Here is a 15,772-nt window from a genome sequence, read left to right as displayed (position 1 = left end):
CCAACTCGCTGCATCGCACCGTCCAGTGCACTATATCCAACATCACGGCATTTGGCAGCACGGCGACCAAGGTCGCAAACTGCGCGTTGTTTTCAACGCGTCGAGCCCGACTTCCAGTGGCTATAGCCTAAACGACGTGCTCCATGCTGGTCCTCGGCTCCAGACGGCTCTTCCCAGTGTGCTCCTGCGTTGGCGTCGTCACCGGATTGCGTTCTGTACTGACGTTCGCATGATGTTCCGCCAGATCCTGATTGATGAACGCGATGTCGACCTGTAGCGCATTCTGTGGAGCTCCGACCCAAAGCAGCCACCTACGCACTACCAACTGCTCACCGTTACCTACGGTGCCTCGTGCTCCCCGTACCTGTCACTACGGGTCGTACAGCAGCTGTGTGAGGATGACGGCCGTCGCTGGCCCGAGGCCGTCCCAGTGGTGATGAACGATCGCTATGTTGATGACATCCTCTCCGGCGCTGATGACATCGGCTCGGCCAAGCGTCTGCGCGACCAGCTGATCGGACTTCTTCAAGCGGGCGGTTTCCCTCTGCGAAAGTGGGTTGCCAGCACGCCCGAGCTTCTTGAAGACCTTCCCGAAGACGTCCACCTCCGTCCTACTTGGGATCAGCTCAGTTCTCTACGGTTCTCGTTGGAATTGAGGCCGTGTTGAATAGCCGCCCGTTGACGCCCTTGTCTGGCGATCCCTCTGACCTCGAAGTGCTCACGCCTGGACATTTCCTCATCGGGGCTCCCGTCGATTCCATCATCGAAGCTACCCCCGCTGCAGAGAATTTGGACCCGCTCACGCACTGGGAGCTCGTCAAGGCCGTTCGCGCCCAATTCTGGACGCGCTGGGGCTGTGAGTATCTAAATACTCTCCAACAGAGGCCGAAATGGAGCGCTGTCCGTCGGAACTTCGCGGTGGGGGACCTGGTGGTTCTTCTTGACCCTACGCTGCTACAGTCCAGCGGACGCTGGCCTCTGGGCCGTATCACCCGCATACACCCTGGATCCGATGGACTAGTCCGGGCTGCTGCCGTCAAGACAGCCACCGGCGAATACGTGCGGCCCATTGTCAAGCTTGCGCGTCTCCCTGTGGCATCTGCGGACTCTAGCCTCCCTGCGACGGACGATCGAGGGACTCCCCCCGCTTCGGCGGGCGGTGACTAGGGTTTCGCTCTTGGATCGAGGCGGGCGGGATGTTCGGGTTTTCTTACCAACCAAGCGGGGACCCACACCCTGCCATGCAACGTCGGTCGCTGCGCTCTCTCCCGGCCTCCCACCTCGTGCGTCACCGCGCTCGGCAGGTGGCACTCACTCGTGTACGAGGGCTCAGCGAGGACAGTCGCACGCCTCGCTAGAGAAGGAGAGAAGAAGAAGACGACGATTACACGCCGAAGCGACTATCCTTTGTGCCTTTTTTTTATTTAAAGCGTTGAAAGCATTTGTAATCCCCTGCGAAACACATAAAGCAGTAAAAACATTCAATACATTTACACTTTATAAACATAAATATTATACATTTACTATGCGATTTATTAAATATTTAATAATGAATACATTATGCACACTAAACCAATGTTTGTCTTTCCGCAAATTGTAAGTTTGGCTGATCATCATCGATTAATTGTTCGTCGAAATATGTGACTTCCTTATTATCTCCAATCGTTTCTTCATAAAATTCCTCTGGAAACTTTTCCATAGCAAGATTTTCTGAATTGAAGATAACACTTGGTTGTTCAATTTCATCAGGATTATCAGAAATTTTATCAAAATCACTTAAATCTTTTAAAACTTTTTCAACGTTTGAACAACTTTCAGAACCATGGCATTTTGTGCATAACTCTGTGCATCGCAACCCATGCTTTCTGCAACCACATCTATTGCCCTCACATCCAGCCTCACAACTGCAACAAATTATCTTAAGTAACTCATCTGGAATAAGTGAGTCATCTGTATAATGTGGCATAAGTATTTTTGTATTATTTACAATCACTTGTTTCCAGCCCGATTTCGTTGCATTTAATGCATGTTCAAGCCACATTTGTAGTTAGGAGTATACTCTGTACGAGTGTTAAATTGCTGCTCCAACAGAAGGGGGTAATTTTTCAAATTTAAAAGTCGACTTTGCAGTTAATAATTTAAACTGTGTAAATCTTAAATCATTCAGTGGTATTTTAGATTTTTTTGATTGATAAATCGATGCAATCAGTTTACAACCATTTCGAGCAATGACTTTGGGATCTGCATTACTTTGGTAAAAAGGCAGTGCTAATTCTTTTAACTTAAGAGTATTAATCAACGAATTAAAACTTGTTGTTTTTCCTTTGCCCGCAAAAGCGGATGTTGTATCACATCCAGTAAAACAATTCAGTAGAGCAACAATAGAAGAAAAATCATCATGATTAAAAGTGTTTGACGAATAAATTAAATCGCTAACATTGGCTGTGCCTGGTTTCAAAAAGTAAATGTTAGATTTATTTGAGTTTTTTTTTGATGCAAAAGAACCAAAAGATCGATGTCTTGACCAACAACAACAACCGTTTTTTCATATTCGATGACACCTGCTTCTGCATTTGCGATCTTACTTTTTTCGGCAATTTCTATGGCTGTATTAATGATCAATGTATCTGCATCTTCAGCAGCTTGTTTACATGAAAATCCAGCAAATCTACATGCTTTTGATAACTCTTTAATTAATGCATTCTTATTTGTGTCATTTGACAAAAACTTCTCTTGTGTGTACGTTATTTTTGTCTGGTTCAATATTATCTGGACAACCATCATTGTCTGGATTACTATTAAATACTATGCAACTATTATCTGCGTAATGATTCTGCAGAAAAGTCAAATATTTATCAATAATTACTTCAATCTTGTCATTTTTTTGCCAAATAACTTTATGCAACAACAATCCACCATCGATAACATGCACTATATTTTCGGTACTTGGTAATTCATCAATGCTTGTAAATTCTTTATAAAGTTGCGATTTTACATTTTTTCTAAAGCCATCTTCTGTAAAAAGTGATAGTGGATATGGAGCGAGTTCGTATTTTAAATGCTTCTTCATGTCATCTTTACTATTGATCTTAAGGCATATTCTTTGAAATAATAATAATGGATTTATTGGAACTGTCTCATTATCTACTTTAACTGATGATTGAACACTTTTGAGAGATAAAACTTTGTTACTTCGAGTAAACTTGACACTTTCAAAACTCTGACCAATTATTGATGTAATAAAATTCATGCCTACATCGTATGCTCGATGACAATTAGTAGAGTTGTTACCGACAATTCCAGAAAATATAGACGTGAGATGTTGTATTTCTGGAAAAGGATTGTGCATATTAAAAAAGACCAATAATTTTTCAAGATCTGCAGTATCTCTCGCAATTCTCGACTCTCTGGAATCAACATGCTGTTCAGAAGTTGAATAAGAAACATTGCAGAAATTTTGCATTTTATTACAAACTTCAACTAAAACAATCATAGTTAATATAAACTTTGTTAAAACACTACAAGCTATTCCACTTCCATGTGTTAGTCCACCTTGACTCTTCATACATCACATTAATTCTTGTTCTATAATCATGTCTGTCCAAACTGCAGACCAAAACTTGTCAGTGCGTCTAATTGTAAAAAAGCTTTTTGTTGTAAATAGTTCGTACTGATACTCATCCATTGCATCTTTTAAATGTGACATATCTTGATAATATAAATGAGCAGATTTTGCATAATTTATGTGGCCGCTGGCATGAAAGTATGGAAGCATCCGTTTCGTACATGTCAAATCACCCGAGCGTTCTGCTTTTGTAAAATCTCTTACGATTGATAACATATCCCAGTATTGAACCCAAAGTTCTGCAGTGGGCCCTCTTTTTTGTAACTTTTCAATTTGCTTCATAAACTTATCCCTCACTGCGATAAACTCTTCTTTCTGAATATCTTCAACGAAATCTTCTGAGCCTAAATTCAGCAAGAGTGTATCAAATATTTCTCTTTCTTCGTCTGTTAACTCAAGCGATTCAAAAATGTTGTAAGCCAAAGCAACTTGAATAAGAAACTGTGCTCTGATGGCTCTCGCATACGCAAGTCCTGCAAGTGCTTTTTCCGCTGATTTCAGCATATATTACAGAAAAAGCTTCTTTCAGCCCACTTCCATCCATTATGAAACCTATCGCCTCAAGAAATGACATAAGCATGTGAAAGCCACCAAGTCGTACTCCAACCTTCGATAAACCAAATTCGTCATCTTTTGGATTTACACATGCAAGAATATATGGCGATTTCTGATACAAAGGTTGATCAAATGCAACAAAGCAAATGTCTTCCGGACTGTTCCGCTTATTTTCTTCAGCTGCTTTTACCAAAACAGTAAAAATTGTGTCGCAGTTACTTGGTGGATTGTTAACAATGGGGAGCGGAATAATTTTTAATTGTACATATTCAGAATCTATATGAAAATCTTCCATGAATCCGCCGTAACCCTTTGAACTTTTGTTTGGATACTTTGAATACAGCCAAGTAAAATCTTCTATATTAATTTTTGGTCTTGTGTAATTGGATTCGCCATCAAATATATTCTAAACAAATGTTGTTTTCAATCCATCTCCAGTTTTCTTTTCAAAATGTTTTAATTCATAAAATCCAAATTTGCCACTTACATCTGAAGGTGGAATCTTCTTTAGTCTAGAAATAGTTTCTTTCGTATGTACTGATGATGCCGGAGTTACACCCATAACTCCTCCCATTACATGGATCGTTTTTTGTCCATCGAGATTGCAAGTGTCGTGATCAAAATTATCAAATATAAACTGAATAAAAGATTCAGAAGAAATAGTATGAATATCAGCGTCATCTGCAATTGAAGCTTCAAAAAGTAAAGTTTCCTTGTACGGTGCGTACAATCCTAAATACGATAATCCATGTATCAACTCTTTCGATGCGTAGTTTTTGTGCATCATCGATGATAGACCGAGTAAAATTGACGATGAAAATGAACGAGGCCTTGCTATGAGCAACTGTAGCTATTTTTTTTTTCCACTTCAATGCATTTTTATTACTTTTATCTTTGTGAGTTTTTATAACAGTATCGAGTAAATCTATCAAACTTTCAGGAATACCACCATAGATATTTTTATTATTAAACTTTGGCAAATAGTAATTATTTTAATCAAAAACAGTTTTACGAATGTCCTCTAAAATAATTTTTCCCGCCATTTTAACTATTCTTTTTCGCTCATCCATAGGATCTTTTTGTTGATTTTCGTACCATTTTTTCCAAGTTTGCTTACTAATTTTATGTCGAAAAAGAATAATGATATCTTTTTTTAAATGTATAAATTCAATTTGATCATTAGGATAAGATTTGTTTAGATTTGATTTAATAGTTTGTATATCTGGGAATATACCAGAAAATCCTTCTTTGATCAGGGAAAATTGACATTTACTTTGATTTTTTTGTACATAACTATTTGCGTATTGAATAAAGTCTATTGTACTTTAAGAGGCGGGACGTCCGAGTTCAGTAGAGCGTCTATTTACATAAAATTTGGACATACAATTTGAATGGTAGCGAGCTTGTAACTTGATTAAATCTAAATGCTTACTCAAACGCGCGGACAGATTTTTGTGAAATATATCAGTTCCTTTTCGTTCTTCCAAAGCTTCCACAATTTTTTCTACTGTTTCAGTTTTTGTTATCAGTTTTATTCGATCTTTTTGTTCATCACAAGGTTTGCCACAAAACAAACAAAGAATTTTAAAATCAAAATGAAGAGCATCTTTCGATATCTTTTTACCTTCAACGCATTTCTTAGCTATTTCGTATGCAGCAGCAACGATCGAAGATTCTCGGTTGTAAGCATGCGAACAACTTCTGTGAGCAGTTGCCGATGTCAACTTCTCCCATTGCAAATATTTTTTATCCCTTTTTTTTTACTTGTACCAATCAGATTAGACAAAGCTTGAGTTTTGATAGTGACCAGACCAGATCCTCCAGCTTCTTTACAAATAGCACAAGTAGATTCCTCCATATTGATAATCTGTCAAAGTAATTATATAAATTATATAGTTAAAAAAGTTTGGTTGTAATGCGGTTAATTATAAGCTAACGCAAGAATCGAATAATCAGAACAGTCATTTTTAATATATATTAACAGATACCAACAGCAATAATTTATTAAATAATTAAACTAAACTAATAGTTTCAAATTTATGAATGTATACAAAAATATTACAAAATATATGAACGTTTTTATGTCAAAAATTACTTTCTGTTATACTTTTATTCTATACTTTTCATTAATAATTGTTGTATGTTCTATGGTATGATTAATACTAAAAATTGTAATTACTAATGAAAAATTTCAAGAGACACATTTTGCCCCCTAATTCCCTGTAATTTTTCAAATTACTGTTTTATAGTTACATACAATAAATAACAACTGAAGAAGTGTTTCAAAGAAAATCAAAAAATAATTGTTGTTAAAAGATTCAAAATGTTATAAATATTTATGAAAGTTATATTGAAAAACGTCATAAACAAAATTATTTTCGAATAGAATTTATTTACTTAACGGAAATAAAATACGGACTAAAAATAGCATAATTTTTAAAATAAATATATACTCTTTCAATGAAATAGTGATGTGATCCCGATCCTAGCCGCACGAAGCACCCCACAACACAACCCTCTTATAACAGTACGCCATTCTGGATACAACGTCAGATATAGAAATATTTGAAACTCTTACACGTGGTTCTAAATGTAACCCGATTTCAATCCATCTTACGAAAAGTTGCAATTTTTTGTGTTAATTTAAATGTCAACGTGATAGTCTTCATAAGCAGAGTTAATATAAACAAATAAAACTTTATAAACAATATTGTTAATCCATTTTGACAAATAAAAACATAAAAATGAAAATGTTTGATTAAATAAAGTCCCAAAACTCTCATGAGTTTAGCATTTACCCCTTATTACAAAAAATTGTATTTTATAAAAATAACAATATTTCACTATCCATATTAAAAAAAGTTTTAAATACAACCTAAAAAGTAAAAAAAAAAGTTGACTTACGTTTTTACTTTACACCAAGGTTTAGTTTTCGAGAACAGGAACTTCACCTTAGGTTTATTTTTATCACATATAACTATTCGAAATCAAGCGTAAGGAAAACAAAATTAATCACTTAATTTAAATTTCAATTAACCAAACAAAAACTATGTATTTATTGAATGAAGAACTCAATAAAAAGTACTTTCTTTGCTGGCTATACATAGACTACTGAGCCACGTGCTCCGATCTGAGTACGCGTCCTTCTGCTCCATTTTGCCTGCGCGTCTTTTTCTCTCTCTCTCTTTTTTCTCTTTTTCTCTCTCTCTTTTTCTTTTTCTCCCTCTGTCCGCGTCCTTCTTCTACAGATGTAACACCTGTCCCAGTCCCCAACATACAACAGTGTATATGCTCCAAAACGAATAAGAGGTTCCTTCCAAAAACATATTCAACTATCTTTACTCCGAAACGTTTTATAAAATTTATTTTAAATTTTACCCAACTTTGTGTAATTTTAATATTTAACTTTGATTTGTATTGAAATTTCTATCGATAAAATGAAATGTACAATGAATATAAAATTCGATGCAAGATGAATTCATTTTAAAAAATCATTCAATTATTTACAGGCATGTTTTAAATAATTTTTTACGAAAATTAATTACAAGACGATTTATTTATCAAAATATGTAGAAAATAATTGAATTAATCAATTTCATCTCGAGAAATGAGGAACTTTTCTTATTAAAGTAAAAGTCGATCGCATTGCATGTACTTACCTGACATCTTTCAACTACACGGAATATGCTATTACAATGTTTATAGCAGTATTGCACAAAAATAAAAATAGTAAAACATATGTTTTTTCGTGTTTTTTTTCGTACAATTCAATGGTTTTATAGTTTTTGAAAAATTTTTTCATTTTTAACAAATTATTAACAATAACCAAAAAATTTGTTTTTGCGAAATTAAATTTTTTATATTTTTCAATTTTTAGACATGTTTTTAAATGGAAGCTGTATTGTTTTATTATTTTATTGAATAGAAGACGGCAAAATGAAAAAAATGAGCCCTGTATGACCTCTCTACGATGATTGTAAGTAGTAAAATGTAAGTTTGAAAACAACGTGTTTCGGACCGAAAAAAATAAATCTTTCAAACAGTTTTTAATAATCCAATCTAAAATTTTTTGTTGTTGTTTGGGATACAAAAAGAAGTACTTTCAGCAAGTTTGGTTAAAAAATATTTATTTTTGAGAAATTGACAAGTAAAAAACAAAAAAATTTTTTTTGGATTTTTTGCATTTTTTTCTGAAATTTTGAGGTTATATTAAAAAATGACCAATACAAAAGTTGTAGATTTTTCCAAGATCTACAACTTTGGTATTTAACATTTTTCAGTAGGATATTAAATTTCGCGTGAAATTGCAAAAAACACGAGATGTATCCATTTTCACCCCTTTTCAACCTCTAAAATCATTCCCTAACCTTCTTGGGCTCATAACACATTTTCCTTATGTTAACTTGAACTCTTTTAACCACTTGAAAACGTATGTATCTGGATAATAATTTTCTTTTTTTATCTCTGTAAATGAGTCAATGTGCCTAGACTATATTGTAAAGTGTGCAAAAAAGACTTAGAATTTTTTGGTAAAAGTGATTTAGTATCTCACGGTTCAAGTGCTACTCACAATGATAATTTTAGCAACACAATACAATTAATATGACGAATATGGTATCTCTGTATTGCGATAACGCCAGCGTAATAATCGGGAAAAAAGGGTTTCAAAAATACCTTTGTGATATAGTTCCAAATTTACTTCTTTCAAATTGCGTTTGCCATACTGCCGCAATAGTCGCGAAAAATTGTTATACTTAAATTCCAAAAAAAAACGGAAGATCTTGCTCGCAGTGTTTATTCTTATCTTTCGTGTAGTCCAAAGCAAAGCAAGGAACATTTGGAAAATTTAGAGTATTTAGATTTGCCTGATAATAAGGCCCTAAAGTTGTCCAGAACAAGATGGCTTGATGCTTACGAATGCTTTGATCGGCTTTTGAGCATGTGGCCCGTGCTTATAGATTTCCTTACTGTAAAGTATTGAGAAAACAAGCGCATTACAAAGTGAATAGAAACCAGAATCAAACGCAAGAAAAATATTAAATTTATTGCAAGATCCTACGGTTGAAGCTTACTCATGTTTTCTTAAATTTAATCTTAAATATTTTAATTTATTTAATGCTAAATTTCAAGAAAAAAGAATTTTAAAACCGATCAAATCAAAAAATCGGTGCAGAATTTGTTAAAAAATATTTCTATGAATTTTATTAATTCACAATCAGTTAAAAACATTTTTTTGGCTTTTTCGACGTTCACGAAAATCTATTGCCTTTAAGTAAAATATACTAATGACCCGCGTGTCCCAAAATTTAAAAAGAAATGACGGATAAATAAGTTACAGAAGTTTCAATGAATAGTCAGAAATTTTACATATCCACATTTACGGATATTAGTAAACGTTTACTTTAAACTGATAACTTAAATTTAGAATTTCTTGATCCCTGTATAGCTTTAGATGAATTGAGCAGAAAACAATGTCCAGATTTAAATACTGTCATAAAAAAATACTTTTCATTTTTGAATTCCAATTTAATAGCTTTTGAGTGGCGTATTTTATGCACACGTTTTGACGCAGACGAAAAAAAAAAAACTTAATTAATCATGATACAGAGCAATTTTGAAGCAAAATAATAGACTTGGGAAATGAGGAAAAAGAATGTGTTTTCTCCGTGTCAACATCCTTAATTAAGAGAATCTTTTCTGTACCTTACTCGAATGCGGAACCAGAAAGACTTTTTTCCGTAATAAATGAACTAAAAGATGAAAAGGCTAATAGTACGGGTACTTCGTTAATAAATGCTAGATGTTTTTTAAGATTATACGGTAAAGTAAACGATATAAATTGTAGCAACATGGATATTACCGAAGAACATTTAAAAAGCTTTAATAGTAGCATGTACACAAAATAAATTATTTATTTAGTATTAAAGTAGTTATTAAATTTTTCACCGCTCTATGCCAGTCAAAGTAGTCATTGTATTATTATAAAGTAAGTAGGATCGTGCAAAAAATTTTTTGTACTTTTTATGGCTTCAAGGCTTCTCGGATTAAAAAATTCCTTACATTTTTAATTAATATTTAGCATTACCTTCAGCTTCTCATAAAAAAATTTTTTTTTGTTATTACTATAGATTAAAAAACAAAATTAGCTTCAACACCAAGAAGCCTCGTGGCCATGGGTATCTACTAACAAAACTATTAAAATAAACGTACTATAAGTAGCTTATAAATGAATATAAAATTCTACAAGTAGAATATCACTAAGAAAATAATAAACATTATTTTTTGTAATTAAAATTCAATAGTTTAAAAAAAATCCAACGTGCCATGGGCTGTACCTCAGTGGTGGTGTGTAAATTTGCCTACTATACAATAATAAAAAATTTTCATTATCAATGTTACGAACGCGCTGGCAGCTAATCAGGATTTTAATTTAATAAAAAAATCAAGCGCGCTGGCAGTAAGCGCGCTGGGTCATTGGGTTTAGCTGCTTGGGATATTTATTAAATAAAAAAACTAAGCGCACTGGCAGTAAGCGCGCCGGGTCATTGGATTTAGCTGCTCGTGATATTAATTTATTTAAAAAAACAAGCGCGCTGGCAGTAAGCGCGCTAGGTCATTCTGTTTTAAGTACTTGGGTTGATGTTTTCGGGCTTTGCGCGCTGGGTCTTTAAGTTTAAGGTGTTTGAACGACGCTCAAGTGTTTGGCCAATGAGAGACCTTCTGCACAGAAGTGTGCGCGAGTTCTCAGTTCGAAATCGGAGTACTGTCAGTCAGTCTGCCAAGCAGCTGAGCGGTACGAAGAGCCACGAGTTTTTTGGTCATTGTAGTTGGTTTTATTGTTATTATTATTATTTTTTTTTCTTTGCAAAAATCATACTTCTACCGGCAGTCCCATGACTGTCCAGTTTAAAAAAATTTTTTTCAACATGAGGTTTTAATAACTGCTTTTGTAATTTTATAGTTTTTAATTATATGTACCATCGACTAATTTCTTTACAATTTTTTAAGTCTTTTTTTTTAATTACAGTTGGGTGTGCAGCCGGTGAAATAACCGATAAAAAAAGCTGCAGAGGGTTTTAATGATCAGCCAACTGGTTTATTGAGACTCGCTGGTAGATCCAGCGAAACAACTTGTGATACTTTGCTGCAAACCGAAACACTGGAGGTTAATCAGAATATCGAAGGTGATTCTTTCATTTTATTCTAGTATGCCTTATGTTTTGTTGTAAACAATAATTTTTCTGAATCGCTGAATTAAACAAAAAGAAATAAAGAAAAATGCCTAATTGTACTAATAAATATTATTTCAAATTACAGTTACGCATAAAGTTGGTACAGTCATCGATGCTGGTTCTTCTAATGATCGACCTAACCTACTAAGATTTGCTGGCAGTTCCAGCGAAGAAACTTGCAATGCTTTGTTGATTACCAAAACACTCGAGTCCAAACAGAATGTGGAAGGTGATTCTTTCGTTTTATTCTAATACACCTTATCTTTTTACATCAAACAGTAGATGGACTCGAGTCGAAACTAATTTTTCTGAATTATTGAATCAAACAAAAAAAAATTAAAGAAAAGTGCCTGGTACTGATAAATATTATTTTAAATTACAGTTACGCATAAAGTTGGTACAGACATGGATGCTGGTGCTTCTAATGATCAAACTAACTTTTTATAATTTGCTGACAGTTTCAGCAAAAAAACTGCCGGAATCTTGCTGCAGATCCAAACCCTCGAACCTCACGAAGTCGATGGTGGTAATAAATCTTTTTAAAATATTTATTACTATCTAGAAAATTAACAGTAATGGTACTGCATACAAAAATTACTTACCTGAATGAATAATTAAAGGAAAAAAGATGAAAATATTACAATGTTTTGTTTTCTAAAGATCTTTTTCTATAACTCCAAGTATGAATAAGTCTGATGAAATCTCTGTCCTTGAAGGTTCAAAACAGCATCATGAAAATGGCTCAAAAGATTTGTCGAATAGTAATTCACTAAACGAATTGACTATAGTTGATGCTGGTAAGCTGAGTGCAAGAAATCCCAAACAGTAAGGAAGAACGGCCACGGAACCCCAAATAGTAAGAGAAGATGATGTTCTAGCTAGACGCCTCCTGGTATTACACCGGAGACAGTGGCGTTCAGGAGATCTTTCATTCGTGGCACTCGTTAATCTTGGTAGTTCGGGATAGAATTCGACATAAATCGCTTGTCCATTGAAGAAGAGTATTGTCGGTAGCCGGGATACCCAGCTGCACGACTCAGAACTCTATGTTTGATGCACTGCCGGTGAACTACTGAGGTATTCAGCGATTTACTTAGGGATATTATAACCAGGCCCACTTACTCCTATTGTGGGTAGCTTCGATTTTATGTTTACTCCACCTAGTGAATCATACTAAACTTAAGTGAAAAGTTAGCGTTTTTTTCAAAACTTTAAGCTTATTTATTGCTATTGTTATTTTTTTTAAGATACAAGCTTTGTAACTATCTAAGAAGTGTAGAGAATCAGTATGCAAAATTTCAGAAAAATCGGTTGAGTAGATTTCGTGGTTAGTGATTACAACAGTTTTTGTGACTTTGTTTTATATACTAGTAAGATAAGATGCGCATGCGCGGTCGGCAGCTCTACCATCGGTACTTACAGGAATCAGGTTGTTCTTTTCCGAGCGAGTGGAGCGAACTAGGTGCATGCATACACGTAGATATTACGTATGAATATACATGTTTTGTTATTATTTTTTTTTAATTTTAAAAATCTTTATTTTCACTGTATTAAAAATTGAATTAAAACATGTTAATCAAAGCCGCTATTCGCTTTGAGCCGATGCAGAGATTGCGCTCTCTCTAGCCAAAATGAGGCAAAAATTCTGGATGTAAACAAACGGCTTAGAGCACATGTACATGCGCTGCTTATAATTGGCTTCAGGAGACAGCAGGAGGGGATTGTCGTTTTCTCTCTATCCTGCCAAGTGCCTATTACAAGCAGCTATACGCATATATGCATGCTCTAAGCCGTTTGCTTACATGCAAGAATTTTCGCCTCATTTTTGCTAAAGAAGGAACAACCCTTTGCTTCGGCGTGGGTTGAATAAGGAAAAGAAAACAGTTTCAAACCATGTATCATAGGAATATGTCATCAAAATCTTGCGTCATTGATAACAAAAAAATAAAGTAATGTGTTAAATTATTAAAAATCTGTGAACACATACAAATATATTACAAGCTTTGGTTATTTATGTATTAATAATTGGATGGTTGACCATTTAAATCTTGCCGTTTCGCCTTCGCTGTTCGCTTCGTAGATCAATTAACTGTGTCTCTGTCTCTTCGACAACGTAAGTGTGAGGTGTGCCCTGCCCCGTTGCCTAAGTCTGCAGCTTAGACACCAGGTCAGAAATAAAGTAGATACACCGAGCTGTTGCCGATCAGGTTTTTTTTACGGAATATTTCTTGAGGGTTTTCCTGATCCACATGGCAATTGTCATAAGCTAATGCGGAATAGTTGTTAGGGCTCTTTCCTTTTCCAATCCCATCCCAATTCCTTCCCAACCCCAAGTGCTAAGTGCCGTATGGCGGACCTCTACAAGAGAGCCGAACGTAAAGCACTATAACAACAACAAAAATCACATATATTCATGCAGTCTGCAGACGACATTAATTTGTCCTGAATGAATCCTAACTAAACACTGCGCACAGAACTGCCCAGGCTTGATCTATATCATGGATCTGGCCTGGATTGAATCATACCGAAAGTCTGAGGTTCTTTTCATTTGGGATATTGTGATCCGAATAACGCTAACAGGGCCAACAAGTTATCTAAATTTACATAGAGTGGTGGTTTCTCTAAGCCTTAACACGAAGCTAGCCTTATACTTTGCCTTATCCCCACCCTGACCGTTGTCCGGATCCCAATTATACCTATTGAATCCCTACACTTCCAGCACAGGTGATGCCATCTTTTGAATTTTAACACAAACTATGCGAGAATGAAAACGAATTGGCGGATCCATAACAACAGTGTGAAAAGTGCCTGAATTCAGCTTAATACAATTACTAAGCACATAGATTGAAAATTTTTAAAGAAATTCTCGTCAAGGTCTGAGTAAAGCTAACAGATTATCAATAAATGGTACTTGGTAAATTGCTACAGCGTTGTTGTTCAGTCAGCCAAGACAGCACCATGGTATAGTATATCTTTACGTGTGGAAAGTGGTTCCCCTCAAATACGGTACACTTGTGCCAACGCTTTTTCCAATCCTCGAAGCACTTCTCATAAGCGCTTTTTCATATAGCCTTGAACTCTTCTAGCGATGCAGTCTTTATCTCCTCAATCGTTGCAAATCTCCGTCTTTTCATACGTCTCTTCAGTTTTAGGAACACGAAAAAGTTACATGGGGCCAAATCCGATGAATATGGTGGTGTCGTTTTTGGTAAAAAAACCATCACAAAAAGATGAGTGAGCATAGGAATTATTGTTATGGAAAAGCAATAAATTGTTTTTCCACAATGCACGACGTTTTCTTTGTATTGCTTTTCCTAAGTGGTGCATAACTTCAAGATAATCCTCTTTATTGACCGTACGACCATATGGTAAGAAATTCTTACGCACTACGCCCGTGTTTTTCAAAAAAAACACAGCATTTTTAGGAAATTATGCAGTTTTTATACTCCAGTGATTTTCGTACACAAAATTGGGTTGGCGTAATCCCTACATATTGTTTGTAATGTCATTCCGAAATAATTCTAATACATAATCCGATATATGACATTAAGCCAAAACCTAATAATTTTACGACAAGACAGGGCAATCTGTAGTGTCCTGTATGCTGAACTTGGCAACTCAACAGCCTAACAGCTTATGCGATCGTCAGAAAACTTAGTTGCAGAAAATTTTTAAAATTAATACTTAATTTATACCGTCTTACATCATTTTTACGGTTTTCTTCTATTTTAGATCACGAATGACCGTTATATTGACATTGTGCTGTGCCTACCAGTATTTTCCTCCATAAAAATGCATGTTGAGACAAGGAAGTAAAACTTTTTTTACATCTGGTTAGAATCCACTTTTTCGAGTTTTTTTTAACCCCATCTTCGTCTGACACCGTTATGCAGTTTGGACCGTTACGGCAAGATTGTAAGGATCCACCTATTCCCTCTGATTTTTGCCCCTCCCCCTTCTTATCATTACAGTGTCCATTTTTCTGTGTGTGTGTATGTATAAAAAAAAGTGTGAAAAATTCTTAACATTTTTACAGGAGCTGATTTACCATATGGCAAAAAGTTAGGATTCAATACAAGCGTTAATGTTCTACATCAAAGAATAAAAAATGTATAATCCAAGAAGCTGCTGGACATGCCTAATTACTGGCAAGTCTCTGAACAGCTTCGGGGCGAAATACGTTAAACGGAGTGGCGATTAAATCTTTACCCCATACTGGTTGTTTGCAGCATTAAACTTGCTGTGTGCAAGTATGTTGGTGCCATATGACAAGAGTAAAAAAAGCACATCAAAGTTAGATCAATGTATACTCTATATTGTTTTTTTTCGATTATGAAGGTCTTGTGCACAACGAATATGC

At 35.3% G+C, this 15,772-nt stretch overlaps 1 protein-coding gene and 1 pseudogene across 2 annotated transcripts in view; one reads left to right on the top strand and one right to left on the bottom strand.

Annotated features, from left to right (window-relative positions):
* The window catches only part of LOC106646143 (arginine-hydroxylase NDUFAF5, mitochondrial), a 247,010-nt gene that overhangs the window by 90,766 nt on the left and 140,472 nt on the right, over window positions 1–15,772 (top strand). The window contains exons 4-6 of one of the 2 annotated variants that reach the window (XR_016293683.1): window positions 11,208–11,364; window positions 11,498–11,641; window positions 11,795–11,996. The exons of the other annotated variant lie outside the window; for it this stretch is intronic. The gene's annotated coding sequence lies outside the window, so the exon portion shown is untranslated. Of the gene's footprint in view, window positions 1–11,207; window positions 11,365–11,497; window positions 11,642–11,794; window positions 11,997–15,772 lie in introns of those variants that run through there. 2 annotated transcript variants of the gene reach the window in all.
* Window positions 2,455–4,199, bottom strand: LOC149375509 (uncharacterized; annotated as a pseudogene).

Source organism: Copidosoma floridanum, unplaced genomic scaffold (assembly GCF_036245765.1).
Source record: "Copidosoma floridanum isolate Cflo_tuat_1 unplaced genomic scaffold, Cflo_Japanese_pri ptg000006l, whole genome shotgun sequence".
Classification (NCBI taxonomy): Eukaryota; Metazoa; Arthropoda; class Insecta; order Hymenoptera; family Encyrtidae; genus Copidosoma; species Copidosoma floridanum.
The sequence above is the reverse complement of the archived record's forward strand: the minus strand, read 5'-3'. Positions and strand labels throughout refer to the sequence as shown.